This window comes from Bos indicus x Bos taurus, chromosome 3 (assembly GCF_003369695.1).
Source record: "Bos indicus x Bos taurus breed Angus x Brahman F1 hybrid chromosome 3, Bos_hybrid_MaternalHap_v2.0, whole genome shotgun sequence".
Lineage (NCBI taxonomy): Eukaryota > Metazoa > Chordata > Mammalia > Artiodactyla > Bovidae > Bos > Bos indicus x Bos taurus.
In genome coordinates, this window is record NC_040078.1 from 3,396,567 (window position 1) to 3,413,182 (window position 16,616).

A 16,616-nucleotide genomic window follows, 5' to 3' on the forward strand; every position below is an offset into this window, starting at 1 on the left:
GGCCTACCAAGGCTCATTGAGTGGAGTGTTTTTATTGATGTTCCACCTATTCTTTCTTTCTTTTAAAAAATCTTCTCAGTGCTTTTATTTTTTATTTAAAACTTTTTATTGGAGTAAAGTTGATTTACAATTTTGTGTTAGTTTCTGCTGTGCTGCACAGTGAATTAGTTATAGTATATCCACCGTTTTTAGATTCTTTCCCCCTATATGTCGTGACAGTGTACTGAGTAGAGTTCCCTGTGCCATATAGTAGGTCCTTATTAGTTTACTGTTTTACATATAGTAGTGTGTATATGTCAATCTCAGTTTCCCAAGCTGCCATCAGATCCAGCGATTCCACTCCTGGGTCTATATCCAGAGAAAACCATAATTCGAAAGCCATGCCGCCCAGTGTTCACGGCAGCACTGTTTACCATAGCCAGTTCACGGAAGCAACTTAGTGTCCATCAACAAGGGAACGGATAAAGAAGAAGTGGCACACATGTACAGCAGAATGTTACTCAGTCATAAAAAAGAACGAAATGCCATTTGCAGCAACATGAATGGATCCAAAGACTGACATACTGAGGGACGTCCACCTCTTCTTCAGTGACTTTCTCTTTCTGAGACTCCTTTTCCTCAGGGAACCAGTGTCTCCAGGTTGCCCTACTGAATTTCAACCCCTCATGTAGATGAACTTTCTCTAGACAGTAGCCTCTGGCCCAGGCTTACCTGTTTGGCTATATGATTCAAGTGCTGTCTCTTAGAAAAGCCTTAGACAAATAAAACAGTTTATTGACCAACACCAACAGCTGTGTCTCTCTTTGGAATATTACCATTTTAACAAAGTTTTATGAGTGGTTGACCTCAAGGAATAGTCTTTTGGCTTGAGCTAGTTGTGTGTTTTTTGGTCCTGAAGTCTAACTATCCACAGGCTAGTTTCAGCATGGCCAGGTTAGATCAGATCCCTAAAATGTTTTCTTTGTTTTGAGACTGAGTAAATAAGCGTTAAATAGAGGATGCCCGAATGAGACAAAGGAGTTGAGAGTGTAGTCTTTCCAAGACTACCTGATCTCAGAAACTTAAAGATTCTTTTTTCAAGGAACATTCTTGTTAAACTACTTTTTCAGGGATCCTGCGAGAGATTCTGGACGAGGCTGTTTGCCTTAGGTAGAACTGTTTAAAGTCTCTGAGGCTTTATTTTTCTCATCTATATATTCAGAAAGGTGGACAAGGTAATTTCCATATTCCCTTAGGACTTCCAAACTCCTTCATAATGGAAAGGTTCCAGGCACCACTCAGTGAACCAGTAGGGAAGAATTTCGGGGCTAAGATAAAAGACTTCCTATTCCTTCTAATCACACCATGTAGTCCGACCTGTCAAGAGGCTGCAAAGACAGAATTTGATCTTCCCAGTGAGCTACTCTAGCAGCTTCAGCTGCAGCTAAGTTGTCCTTTGTATGAACAGCTATTTTATGAGACCTCCTCTGCCCCCTAGGTGGCCGGCGTGGCCATCCTTCTGGTAGCACAGGTGGAATATCAGGTGGCCACACTGAGAAGCCCTGGTATCAGTACAGTCTCTCTCACTGCAGCTGGTCTTGGTCAGGCTCCTATTTTTAGCTATATCTGTTACAGACACTGACTTCTCAGCTTAACGACTGTGTTCAGGTACCCATGCATCTCCAAACAGCTCTCTCAAGATTCAAAAGGCCCCTGGAATTATAAAAGGAAAGAACAGGGTGACATAGAGAAACGTGGACTCAACCGAGGCACTTGGATTTCTCTCACTGTGAAGCAGTAGGACTTTGTGACTTCCAGGACCTTGATCTCCTTTCTGTGAAATAAGATAGGATGGTTTCTTAAGGGCCCTTCCAAATGTGAAATTCTATAAAGACCAAGCCTGTGCAGGGAGAGGACAGATGCTTAAAAGTTCTAAGACCCACACACTAGGGACAGAGGTTCAAGCAACCGCCCAGTGCTCAGCACGGTGTGAGAAAGTCTGTCCAGGAAATACTCCATCTGGAGGCATGGGTACAAGTGCAAAACTTTGACATAAATTAATTTACTCAGGAGAAAAATAGCAGAAAATAATACATATGTCATTAAGGTAAAAATGCTCATGTGTTCAATTTTGTACTTGCATGGGATTAGGATCTAGGGGCACACAAGTTAGTATTTTGCCCTGCTTCCTGGGCAGGAAATTTAGTGAGCTGAGGTCTAAAGGATGTCAAAATTCCAACGACATTTCTGTAGGACCTGCTATGGTATTCAATTCACTCCAGACTTAGGACATCATCTGAGCCCTTTTCAGCAAGGTCATCTCAGTGGGTATGAGGCTTGGGGCAAGTCCTATGGAAAGCAGATAAAAATTAATGAGTCAGACTGGAAGAAAAAAAAAAAAACTCCTAAGATAAGCTGGGAAGCCTGGGTCAAATATGTACATTTATCTATCTATCTACCTACCTACCTACCTATAATGAGCCTTGGGTCTGTTTTTAGTATCAGCTGGTATGAACTATTTTTGTCTTTTCCCTTCAGGCTGCCTGAGTTCCCACTCAGGAGATTGGACCCTTATAGAGTCCAGACCAGAGAAAATCACTCCAGTTGCTGTGTTCCCCAGGGATGCCTTTGTTTTTAGGCTTTCTCCACATTACGCGCTTCTGCAGCATTCATTATCTAGAGGAATCCAAGGGGAAGCCTCAGAATTGCATTCTGTTTTGGAGGGATAGGATCACATTTTCAGCTTGTAACAAATCTATACACTGTTGCCTAAGGCTAGTCTTCTATAAGAGTCATTATGCCTGAAACTCACATTGTGATTTGCCTGAGCCCATTGATATGGGAGGAAAATATGGGATCTTTTTGTAGATTTCAGCATGGGAGAGACAACTGTATGCAGTACAGTGTGAGTTCTGAGATGAGAAGACTTCATTGAATGACTTTATACACATACCTTAGTTTCTAGGGATATTAGTTTCCTTTTTGATAAAATAGGGATGACAAATATTGCTTTTCTGGGGTTCTTAGAAAGATTGCATGTGATTTAATATAACACAGTATCTACCATTCACTATCCCCTTGTGTCAGAAGATATTAAGAATAGGTGGCAAGAATACATAGAAGAACTATATAAAAAAGATCTTCATGACCCAGATAATCACGATGGTGTGATCACTCACCTAGAGCCAGACATCCTGGAATGTGAAGTCAAATGGGCCTTAGACAGCATCACTATGAACAAAGCTAGTGGAGGTGATGGAATTCCAGTTGAGCTATTTCAAGTCCTGAAAGATGATGCTGTGAAAGTGCTGCACTCAATATGCCAGCACATTTGGAAAACTCAGCAGTGGCCACAGGACTGGAAAAGGTCCATTTTCATTCCAATCCCAAAGAAAGGCAATGCCAAAAAATGCTCAAACTACCGCACAATTGCACTCATCTCACATGCTAGTAAAGTAATGCTCAAAATTCTCCAAGCCAGGCTTCAGCAATATGTGAACTGTGAACTTCCTGATGTTCAAGCTGGATTTAGAAAGGGCAGAGGAACCAGAGATCAAATTGCCAACATCCGCTGGATCATGGAAAAAGCAAGAGAGTTCCAGAAAAACATCTATTTCTGCTTTATTGACTATGCCAAAGCCTTTGACTGTGTGGATCACAATAAACTGTGGAAAATTCTGAAAGAGATGGGAATACCAGACCACCTGACCTGCCTCTTGAGAAATCTGTATGTCAGGAAGCAACAGTTAGAACTGGACATGGAACAACAGACTGGTTCCAAATAGGAAAAGGAGTATGTCAAGGCTGTGTATTGTCACCCTGCTTATTTAACTTATATGCAGAGTACATCATGAGAAATGCTGGGCTGGAAGAAGCACAAGCTGGAATCAAGATTGCTGGGAGAAATATCAATAACCTCAGATATGCAGATGACACCACCCTTATGGCAGAAAGTGAAGAGGAACTAAAGAACCTCTTGATGAAAGTGGAAGAGGAGAGTGAAAAAGTTGGCTTAAAGCTCAACATTCAGACAACAAAGATCATGGTATCTGGTCCCATCACTTCATGGAAAATAGATGAGGAAACACTGGAAACAGTGTCAGACTTTGTTTTTTGGGGCTCCAAAATCACTGCAGATGGTGATTGCAGCCATGAAATTAAAAGATGCTTACTCCTTGAAAGGAAAGTTATGACCAACCTAGATAGCATATTGAAAAGCAGAGACATTACTTTGCCAACAAAGGTCCGTCTAGCCAAGGCTATGGTTTTTTCAGTGGTCAGGTATGGATGTGAGAGTTGGACTGTGAAGAAAGCTGAGCACCAAAGAATTGATGCTTTTGAACTGTGGTGTTGGAGAAGACTCTTGAGAGTCTCTTGGACTGCAAGGAGATCCAACCAGTCCATTCTAAAGGAGATCAGTCCTGGGTGTTCTTTGGAAGGAATGATGCTAAAGCTGAAACTCCAATACTTTGGCCACCTCATGTGAAGAGTTGACTCAATGGAAAAGATTCTGATGCTGGAGGGGGTTGGGGGCAGGAGGAGAAGGAGACGACAGAAGGTGAGATGGCTGGATGGCATCACTGACTCGATGGACGTGAGTTTGAGTGAACTCTGGGAGTTGGTGATGGACAGGGAGGCCTCGTGTGTTGCAAATCATGGGGTTGCAAAGAGTTGGCCATGACTGAGCGACTGAACTGAACTGAACTGATCCCCTTGTATCAAGCACGTGATCTTCCCAGCAACCCAGTGAATGACATAGCATAACCTGAATCTTACAGATGAAGACAAAGAAGCTCTCTCTTTCTCTGCTCAGTCGTGCCCGACTCTTTGCGACCCCATGGACAGTAGCCTGCACCAAACTCCTCCTTCCATGGGGTTTTCTAGGCAAGAGTACTGGAGTGGGTTGCCATTTCCTTCTCCAGAAAGAAGCTCTAGGAGGTGCCATTTGTCTAAGGTCACAGAGGTGGTGAGTGATGGAGGTGGAATTTGTTTCAGAAAGTTTTACTTCTGAGTGCAAGCCCTTAATTACTAAACTTACAGTTATATCATGAACAAATGCCTCAAAATATTCATGTTGTTTTTACTGACACCATAGAATCAATCGTCACCTCCTAGCACCAAATGGTATCTTGACTTCAGACAATATCAAAACCACTATTGCCGTAGGATTTATATATGCTTTGGGGTTTCTTGTCTTTCAGAAGGCTATGACTTTTCACTTTAAATTCTTATAAGAAAGATTGAGATTGTTTGTATACATTTTTTTTCTCAGGCAAATAAGCTAAAAGGGGAAAAAAACTTGCCTAGGCTTACTCAAAAAATGAGTGACAAAGCCTGAAGCAGCTGACTCATTAAATCCTGAGGTGAATCGAATTCCCCATATAGCTATTCTCATAAGAAGGAATTCCTTAGAATATAATGTGGAACATGCTACAAACCACTGGGCAATGAATACTTATCAAAGCCCCTGATAGTACAAAACCATTCTAGTTGAAATCTATCTCTTCATAATCAAGTGTGGCTAGCCCTACCTCCTTGCCTGCTCTTTTAGTATTTTATACTGAAATTCTAATGGGCTTCCCTGGTGGCTCAGAAGTAAAGAATCCAGCTGCCAATGTAGGAGACTTGGGTTTGATCCCTGGGTTGGGAAGATCCCGTGGAGAAGGAAATAGCAACTCACTTCAGTATTCTTGCCTGGGAAATCTCATGGACAGAAGAACCTGGCAGGCTACATTCCATGGGGTTGCAGAAGAGTCAGACACAGCTTAGTGAGTCGACAACAACACTGAAATTCAAATACAGTGAAAGCCTTTGGTGGCTTCTTAATCTACACTTCCCATAGGCTCATGGGAAGTCAGGAGGAGGACTGAAGGAAATGGAGTCCTATTTCTTTTTCAGCATTCCTTGTGGACAGATTTTCAAGAAAATATGTAATATGGGAGGTAAACACTTTGAGCGCAAGTGCTACTGACTTTTCTACCTGATGTTGTGTAGGGTGGTCAAATTGGTATTTGGCCTGGAAATTGAAAAGCATGGCACTCAACCTGAGTGAGGCTGGCGAGAATGTCTCTAAGTCTCAAAGCTTTCCTAGTGTTTTTCAAAGGCTATAAGTTCTTGTCAGAGCTAAGTGGAATGTCATGAGTATCTCATCGTGCTGTTTCTGCAAGGGCAGATGATAAAGGGGAGGGGGAGAAGCAGGGAGCTCATAGGAAGAAAGCCGAGGGTAAATGTGAGCCTTGCAAGGAGCCTTAGTACTTCCTTTTGGAGCTCACAGACCCACTCCCATGGGCAGGGTCCTCCTAGCACTTCACTTCCTGGACAGACTGAAAAAATGACCTTTAAGGCCTGGCCATAGTCCCGGTGATACCAATTCATAGGAAGTAAATAGCTGGGCAGCAGGTTAACTTTGTGATAAATGCTTTTGCCTCCATTGCCAGGCCTGAGCTCTTTTCCATGAGAGCTTTTGTTGATGCCAAAAGCTTGGCCTCTGTGCACTGCTGCCAAAGTGAACCTCAGAGAGAGAGTGTTGGGTGAAGTAGCAAAGAAGAGCTTTATTGCTTTGCCAGTCAAAGGGGCACACAGTGGGCTCCTGCCCTGAAAGCTGTGTGTCCCAACCCGGGAGGATGTGGTGAGGAGTTTTATAGTCATAGGTCAAGGGCAGGTTTTCTGATAAGATTAGGATGTGTGCAGGGCCTGTCCTCCTTTTAATCTGGCCTCAGGAGGTCTTCTCCGGCATGAAGAATGCTGACGTCTTTCATTTATTGGGGGGTTTTAGTTCTATAAAGAGCTCAGAAGACACTGTTATGGGTGTCCCTTGAGGGGGAACCAGGACCCTGCCCCAAGGCTGTACTGTTTCTTCGCTACGTGTCTCCTGTCTTTGCAGCCCCTCCCTTTCCTTATTGGCAACTGTTTGAATCTGCCCTTTGGAGTCAGGGAAGGTCATGGAGCCTGAAGTCTGTCCCCTACGAACAGGGAATGGGGGACACAGAAAGGCTTCTATGAGCAGGAGCCCCACAGGATCCTGCTCAGCTTCACCAAAAGAGCAGATGCAGGCAAGGCATTGCCCTCCCTTTTGTGGTGGGGATTAATCTAAGTTTCAGGAGCAGAGTCTCTAGTCTGTCATTGGGCTTAGATAGCCTCTGCTTCATGACCTTGCTATCTTCCTTCCTGGAGAGCTTGCTTCACATGTTTCTTCCCACCTGTAGAGGATGAAAGGTCAGGAAAATGCCTGTGAGAAGATCCTAGTCCATACATCCTGCTGTGTCATCAGGCCACTAGCCTTCACCTCTGTTTTCCCAGCTTATAGCTGCCACACTCCTGTGCAGAAACAGTCCACGCTGGGTTCCTTCTGAGATAGATTCTTTTGCTGTTGCCCTAGTAACAGAATTATTAAACCATGTTCTAGCCTCGAGAGTATTTATGCTGGTGAGGTAATGTCTGTCGCATCCAGGCTTTCTTTTCATTTCCACTCCCACCCCCTCACTTCAGGCCCCATGTACCTCACACATAATGTACTCTTCTCCTCCCTGGCCTCAGTGCCCTGCCCACCCTTTGCACTGGGGCTGCTTCTAGCTCAGCAACACCCTTTCTCAGGCTCAGAGACTCAGCATTGGTCAATGTCTCCATCAGCTGGCATTTAAAGATTCCCATGCCTCCATTCCTAAAACCCACAGCACTACCTGGGCCTCAGCAGAGCACACTGTGGCTGTAGGGCAGTGTCAAGAAATAGATCCAAGACGAACTAAACAAGGAGAATCCATGGGGCTTATCTAGGGACTGGCTGGGTGGGAGGCAATACAGTTCAGTTCAGTCCCTCAGTCCTGTCTGACTCTTTGCAACCCCATGGACGCAGCATGCCAGGCCTCCCTGTCCATCACCAGCTCCCGGAGTTTACCCAAATTCATGTCCATTGAGTCGATGCCATCCAGCCATCTCAACATCAGGATCTTTTCAAATGAGTCAGCTCTTCGCATCAGGTGGCCAAAATAGAGTTTCAGCTTCAACATCAGTCCTTCCAATGAACACTCAGGACTGAGCTCCTTTAGGACGGACTGGTCGGATCTCCTTGCAGTCCAAGGGACTAGCAAGAATCTTCTCCAACACCCCAGTTCAAAAGCATCAATTCTTTGGTGCTCAGCTTTCTTTATAGTCCAACTCTCACATCCATACATGACCACTGGAAAAACCATACCTTGACTAGACGGACCTCTGTTGGCAAAGTAATGTCTCTGCTTTTCAATATGCTATCTAGATTGGTCATAACTTTCCTTCCAAGGAGTAAGCGTCTTTTAATTTCATGGCTGCAATCACAATCTTCAGTGATTTTTGAGCCCAGAAAAATAAAATCAGCCACTGATTCCCCATCTATTTTCCATGAAGTGATGGGACCAGATACCATGATCTTAGTTTTCTGAATATTGAACTTTAAGCCAACTTTTTCACTCTCCTCTTTTACTTTCATCAAGAGGCTCTTTAATTGCTCTTTGCTTTCTGATATAAGGGTGGTGTCATCTGCATATCTGAGGTTATTGATACTTCTCCCAGCAATCTTGATTCCAGCTTATGCTTCATACAGCCCAGCAATTCTCATGATGTACTCTGCATATAAGTTAAATAAGCATGGTGACAGTATACAGCCTTGACATACTCCTTTTCCTATTTGGAACCAGTCTGTTGTTCCATGTCCAGTTCTAACTGTTGCTTCCTGACCTGCATACAGGTTTCTCAAGAGGCAGGTCAGGTGGTCTGGTATTCCCATCTCTTTCAGGATTTTCCACAGTTTATTGTGATCCACACAGTCAAAGGCTTTGGCATAGTCAATAAAGCAGAAATAGATGTTTTTCTGGAACTCTCTTGCTTTTTCCATGATCCAGCGGATGTTGGCAATTTGATCTCTGGTTCCTCTGCCTTTTCTAAATCTAGCTTGAACATCTGGAAGTTCACAGTTCACGTATTGCTGAAGCCTGGCTTGGAGAATTTTGAGCATTACTTTACTAGTGTGTGAGATGAGTGCAATTGTGCAGTAGTTTGAGCATTCTTTGGCATTGCCTTTCTTTGGGATTGGAATGAAAACTGACCTTTTCCAGTCCTGTGGCCACTGCTGAGTTTTCCAAATGTGCTGGCATATTGAGTGCAGCACTTTCACAGCATCATCTTTCAGGACTTGAAATAGCTCAACTGGAATTCCATCACCTCCACTAGCTTTGTTCATAGTGATGCTTCCTAAGGCCCTCTTGACTTCACATTCCAGGATGTCTGGCTCTAGGTGAGTGATCACACCATCGTGATTATCTGGGTCGTGAAGATTTTTTGTATAGTTCTTCTGTGTATTCTTGCCACCTTTTCTTAATATCTTCTGCTTCTGTTAGTTCCATACAATTTCTGTCCTTTATCGAGCCTATCTTTGCATGAAATGTTCCCTTGGCATCTCTAATTTTCTTGAAGAGATCTCAAGTCTTTCCCATTCTACTGTTTTCCTCTATTTCTTTGCACTGATCACTGGGGAAGGCTCTCTTATCTCTCCTTGCTATTCTTTGGAACTCTGCATTCAAATGGGTATATCCTTCCTTTTCTCCTTTGCTTTTTGCTTCTATTATTTTTACAGCTATTTGTAAGGCCTCCTCAGACAGGCATTTTGCTTTTTTTACATTTCCTTTTCTTGGGGATGGTCTTGATTTCTGTCTCCTGTACAATGTCATGAACCTCTGTCCATAGTTCATCAGGCACTCTATCAGATCTAGTCCCTTAAATCTATTTCTCACTTCCATTGTGTAGTCATAAAGGATTTGATTTAGGTCATACCTGAATGGTCTAGTTGTTTTCCCTAATTTCTTCAGTTTAAGTCTGAATTTGGCAATAAGGAGTTCGTGATTTGAGCCACAGTCAGCTCCCAATCTTGTTTTTGCTGACTGTATAGAGCTTCTCCAACTTCGACTGCAAAGAATATAAACAATCTGATTTCAATGTTGGCCATCTGGTAATGTTCATGTGTAGAGTCTTCTCTTGTGTTGTTGGAAGAAGGTGTTTTCTATGACCAGTGCATTCTCTTGGCAAAACTCTATTAGCCTTTGCCCTGCTTCATTCTGTATTCAGGGCCAAATTTGCCTGTTACTCCAGGTGTTTCTTGACTTCCTACTTTTGCATTCCAGTCCCCTATAATGAAAAGGACATCTTTTTTGGGTGTTAGTTCTAAAAGGTCTTGTAGGTCTTCATAGAACCGTTCAACTTCAGCTTCTTCAGCGTTACTGGTTGGAGCATAGACTTGGATTACCGTGATATTGAATGGTTTTCCTTGGAAATGAACAGAGGTCATTCTGTCGTTTTTGAGATTGCATCCAAGTACTGCATTTCAGACTCTTTTGTTGACTGTGATGACTACTCCATTTCTTCTAAGGGATTCCTGCCTGCAGTAGTAGATACAATGGTCATCTGAGTTAAATTCACCCATTCCAGTCCATTTTAGTTCACTGATTCCTAGAATGTCGATGTTCACTCTTGCCATCTCCTGTTTGAACACTTCCAATTTGCCTTGATTCATGGACCTAACGTTCCAGGTTCCTATGCAGTATTGCTCTTTACAGTGTCGGACCTTGCTTCAATCACCAGTCACGTCCACAACTGGGTGTTGTTTTTGCTTTGACTCATTCCCTTCCTTCTTTCTGGAGTTATTTCTCCACTGATCTCCAGTGGCAAACCTGGGGAGTTAGTCTTTTAGTGTCCTATCTTTTTGCCTTTTCATATTGTTCATGGGGTTCTCAAGGCAAGAATACTGAGGTAGTTTGCCATTCCCTTCTCCAGTGGACCACATTCTGTCAGACCTCTCCACCATGACCCGTCCGTCTTGGGTGGCCCGACAGGGTATGGCTTAGTTTCATTGAGTTAGACAAGGCTGTGGTCTGTTTGATCAGATTAGTTAGTTTTCTGTGATTGTGGTTTCAGTCTGTCTGCCCTCTGATGCCCTCTCTCAGTGCCTACTGTCTTGCTGGGGTTTCTCTTACCTTGGACGTTGGGTATCTCCTCACGGCTGCTACTGACCTTGGACATGGGGTGGCTTCTCTCGGCCGCTTGCCACTCCAGCACCACGCAGCCACTGCTCACCGCTCCAGAGATTAAGGGAGGGGAATTTTAGTAGTCTTTTCAGATAGTTGTGGACATTCATTTTGCATACAACAGAAGGAATGGAATGCCCACAACCAGTACAAAGCAGACAGATTCAGGTCCTCGAGCTGCCTCGGAGAAGTATGGGTGAATCTTTACTAAGCAAGGTCGTTTTAAGGCTTGCACAGGTCCCCGGGAGCACATGGCCTGAACAGTAAGATGTTTGCCTGAGATGTTTTTCCCAGAACCTGGAATCTGCTGTATCTGGTTCCAGCAATACAGTGCAATGTTTAAGCATATGGGTTTTGAAATTAGTCTAATGGAGCTAGCTGAATGACCATGGACAAGTTTGTTAACCTGTCTCAATTTCCCCATATGCAAAGTGGACATAATGATAGTACCTTCCTCAAAAGGGATTCTCTGCTTAGTTAAAGATTTTTCTATGGCACTTAGCATCACAGAAATATGAACATATTCACTGAACATAGAAATTCATTGAACATGCTAGCTGTGTTGATGAAGATGGTGGAGAAAGGGGAAAGTTATGAGAAGTGGAATTGAGAATGGCTCCTGATTTTGGTGAATCCAGGTGCAGAAGGAACTGGTTTGTGAAAACAACCAATGATTTCATTTTTGGGCTTGTTGAATTTGAAGTGGCCTAACTCACTTCACTTTCACTTTTCACTTTCATGCATTGGAGAAGGAAATGGCAAGCCACTCCAGTGTTCTTGCCTGGAGAATCCCAGGGATGGTGGAGCCCAGTGGGCTGCCGTCTATGGGGTCGCACAGAGTCGGACATGACTGAAGCGACTTAGCAGCAGCAGCAGCAGCAACTCACTTTTACTGATTCTCACTGAGTGCCAGGAACTATATGAAGCACAGGAAATGCATTATTTCATGTAATTCTCACAAGTCCTTGAGATAAGTACTGTTAACACATGGCAAGATTAAGTAACCTACTTGCAGTTATTAGGCAGTAGAGCTGGGATTTGAACCTAGCTCATTGTGTTTCCAGAGGCTACATAGTTTACCACTATACCCACTGACTCCTAAATCTCTTTACTGCAGCTAAGAAGTCAATCCTTTTCAATTTATCTGCATATCTGTTTGCCTGTCTATCTGTCTGTCTGTCTATCACCTATCTCATCTATACAAGCTTTTAGTGTGAAGTTGGTCTTTGGGGAACATAATGGTTTGTGTGGCTTCTTGCTTAGACAGTGCTCTTCCCCCTCATCTGGGGTCCTTGTGTGCAAATTTGGCCCCTAGCCTGGGAGCTTCTTTTGTGACATGTGTTCTCCTGACATTGTGCTCAGACTTAGTGGCTCAGTGTGCAGCTTTCACTTTGGTCTTTTGCCTTGTTTCGCCACCCCTGCCTTCCACTCCCAAGCTGGGATCCTTCGTCTTGAAGTGCATTGGCATCTCTGAGCCTCAGCTTCCCTCCTCTGAATGCTTAAGCCATTACGGAATTGCAGTAGGCATCAAAAGAGATAGACAGCTGTCCCTCTTAGCATTCCCAGTGCCTGGGCCAGGGCTGGGCAGGTGCCACGTATGCTCTGATTCCTGAATGAATTGACGACAATCCAGTTGCACATCCTGCTATACATGATGCGATGCTCAGTTGCTCAGTTGCGTCCTCCTTTTTGCAATCCCATGAACTAGAGCCCACCAGGTTTCTCTGTCCATGGACTTTTCCAGGCAAGAATACTGGAATGGGTTGTCATTTCCTCCTCCAGGGGATCTTCCCCCTATCTCCTGTGTCTCCTGGATTGGCAGGCAGGCTCTTTACCACAGAGCCACCTGGGGTGCAGGGTCCACTCCTTTTCTAGACTCCACTGAGATTTCTTCCTCTTCCACCTGTCTGCTGTCCTGGATGATTACCACAATTTATTTTGCTTTGGGATGACTTCTTTAAACTTTTGGATTCAGCCAAATCACAGTGGTGGATGGGATTATAACACGTGTTGGGTGTATGCCCCTGTATGTAGTGGGGGAGAAGGGGTGAGTGGGAGCAGGTGTGGAGAGACCGGCAGGTAGAGGTTGGATCATATTTCCTTCACAGATTTTCTTTCTAGTGGGGAAAGATGCTCTAAGATCCCAAAGGACATGAATTTACCTGTAGCAAATGCAATCCAGGTGCTATGGTTAAAGCCTAAAGACCAATGTGATGATGATAGGAGGCAGGGTCTTTGGAAGGCGATTAGGTAATGTGGGTGGAGCCCTCATGAATGGAATTAATACCTTCTAAAAGAGGGCCCTTCCACCATGTATGCATGTAAGAAGCTTGAAGCCTGGAAGAGGGCCCTTGTTCAAATATTCTAGCATCTTGATCTTGGACTTCCAGCCTTTAGAACGTGAGCAATAAATCCCTATTGTAAGACACTCGGTCTGTAGCAATTTTTTTTATAGCGACGTGAACAGATTAAGACACCAGGGTACAATGAATTGGTTTTTAAGGAGAGTTTTCTGTTCTTTTAATAATAATGTTTCAATGTGGCAACTTTTAAATATTTTCCCCTCTATTGTTTCCAGGTACTTTCACTTTCAGTAACCTGCATATGAATTTCAATGCTATTTAATTAAATCCTAAACCTATAGAAATGGATATTTAATACTCAGAGTAAACCCTTGGTTTGTTCCCTCTGAAGATAAACAGGTGAGATATCTTCCTGACCTAGGAGTTCTGAGATAATTAAGATTAGTTGCCATAGAGAGAGAGAGAGAGAGAGACAAAAACACATTAAAATGTATCATACTTTTTGTGTTTAGGAAATTCATTTAATTAAATATTCAGGACCATCAAATCTACTCAGACCCAGATACCTATTAATCTGTTGGCCACAAAGCCTCCAGAGTGATCTTTCTTTGTCAGGACACTGTTCTAATTGCTCTGCTCCTCTGCTCAGAAACTTTGAATGGCTCACCATTGTCCTGTGGACAGATGACGGTCAATCTTCCTAACACGTGTGAGTCCAGACCTTTTAGGATCTGAGCCAACCTCCTTCCCAAACTCATTTGTTACCGATAGACCCTTAGGTGCTTGCTGGCAATTGCTGACACAGTGTTCCCTGGTCTCTTTACATTATTAACTCTTTGGATTCTTTTTCTTGTATGCTCTTGGCTTTGCAAGTTCCTGTTCACTCTTCAAAACCCAGTTCAAATTTCCTCCTTCTAGCGTGCATGCTAGACCTCTTTGGATTCCTCCAGATGGAATTACCCTAGAGTTCCTTGAATTTTGCACTTTATGATAATTCTCATCATAATGCACCATAATTATGCATTTCTCCACTAGACTGTGAGCTCCTTGGGACCCAGGGACCTATTCATTATGTAAATGTTTGTATATTCTTGTAATGCCCAACACTTATTGAAGGAACTTAAGTTCATTACACTGCACTGCCAGTTAATAGCATTATGATGTCATAAAGATTTTTAAAAATCTTTTTTAAATATAAATTTATTTTAATTGGAGGCTAATTACTTTACAATATTGTATTGGTTTTGCCATACATCAACATGAATCCTCCACGGATGTACACGTGTTCCCACTCCTGAACCCCCCTCCCGCCTCCCTCCCCATACCATCCCTCTGGGTCATCCCAGTGCACCAGCCCCAAGCATCCTGTATCATGCATCGAACCTGGATTGGCGATTCATTTCACATGATAATATACATGTTTCAATGCCATTCTCTCAAATCATCCTACCCTCGCCCTCTCCCACAGAATCCAAAAGACTGTTCTATACATCTGTGTCTCTTTTGCTGTCTTGCATACAGGGTTATCGTTACTATCTTTCTAAACTCCATATATATGCGTTAGTATACTATATTGGTGTTTTTCTTTCTGGCTTACTTCACTTTGTATAGTAGGCTCCAGTTTCATCCACCTCATTAGAACTGATTCAAATGCATTCTTTTTAATGGCTGAGTAATACTCCATTGTGTATATGTACCACAGCTTTCTTATCCATTCATCTGCTGATGGACATCTAGGTTGCTTCCATGTCCTGGCTATTATAAACAGTGCTGCAATTGGGTACATGTGTCTCTTTCAATTCTGGTTTCCTTGGTGTGTATGCCCAGCAGCGGGATTGCTTGGTCATATGGCAGTTCTATTTCCAGTTTTTTAAGGAATCTCCACACTCTTTTCCATAGTGGCTGTACTAGTTTGCATTCCCACCAACAGTGTAAGAGGGTTCCCTTTTCTCCACACCCTCTCCAGCATTTATTGCTTGTAGACTTTTGGATAGCAGCCCCATTTTGACTGGCATGAAATGGTACCTCATTGTGGTTTTGATTTGCATTTCTCTGATAATGAGTGATGTGGAGCATCTTTTCATGTGTTTGTTAGCCATCTGTATGTATTCTTTGGAGAAATGTCTGTTTAGTTCTTTGGCCCACTTTTTGATTGGGTCATTTATTTTTCTGAAATTGAGCTGCACGAGTTGCTTATATATTTTTGAGATTAATTCTTTGTCAGTTGCTTCATTTGCTATTATTTTCTCCCATTCTGAAGGCTGTCTTTTCACCTTGCTTATAGTTTCCTTTGTTGTGCAGAAGCTTTTAATTTTAATTAGGTCCCATTTGTTTATTTTTGCTTTTATTTCCAACATTCTGGGAGGTGGGTCACAGAGGATCCTGCTGTGAGCATCTTGTCATGAAACAGGTAAAATTATCCTGTTAACAAAATCTTACAGACTGGGTCAAAACATTCAACTAGAAGCTGGTAATCTGAGACCCACCAGAAATGAGTGGCATCAAAAGGTTTATGACAAAGGTACATCATGAACATGTAAGTTTAGGAAGCAAGTGTGTCTCCCTATTAACATCAGGATTTAAGGTATAAGGCAAAACTCATCATTATGTTCATGGTGAGGGGTGTCAGTGCTAACTGCCCACAAACTGTGACTCAACTGCTTTTCCCTCAGCTTTTGCATGAGTTGTCTCATCTCTTCCCCAATCCTTTCTATATTCTCTTCTCTCATCCTCACCTGTGGCTTTCCAAGTCTCTGAGTCATGTCCCATCTATAATGTAGGCTGCCTAACATGGAACCGTCTGCAATTTCCTCTAGGTACACAATATTCTCCAGCTCCCAAAGAGAGGGCCAAAGGCTCTCCTTTATTAGCATCTTGCTCTTTTCATCCTTTTTTTCATTTTCTTCATTGGCATTTTACATGGTGAGATTTTTCAGCACTTGTTCCTCTTTGGGCATCATTGCTCCTGAGCCTATCCTTGCTGTCTCCTCCTCCTCCCGATTCCTGCTGCAAAGTGAGTTGCTGCAACACTTGACACGTAGACCGACAGACCTGCTCTGCTTGCCTGATGCCAGCCCGCCGAGCTCAGGGCAGCGGGGAGCTGGTCCATAAAGATTTTTGAAGTGACTGTGACCCTGGTCTTTTCTGCATTGCTGTATATGATAGTTCCACAACGTCCTGTGGAAGGAAATCATCTTTGCATACGGGCAGCAGTAGCAGGAAGCTAAAACTACAGTTCACTGATACTCCTTTGGTTAATGGGTAGAAAGGTCAAACTTAGAGGTCA

At 43.2% G+C, this 16,616-nt stretch overlaps 1 pseudogene; it reads right to left on the minus strand.

Annotated features, from left to right (window-relative positions):
• Window positions 1–15,731: 15,731 nt before the first annotated feature.
• On the minus strand, window positions 15,732–16,368 carry LOC113890390 (annotated as a pseudogene).
• Between the last annotated feature and the right edge of the window lie 248 nt (window positions 16,369–16,616).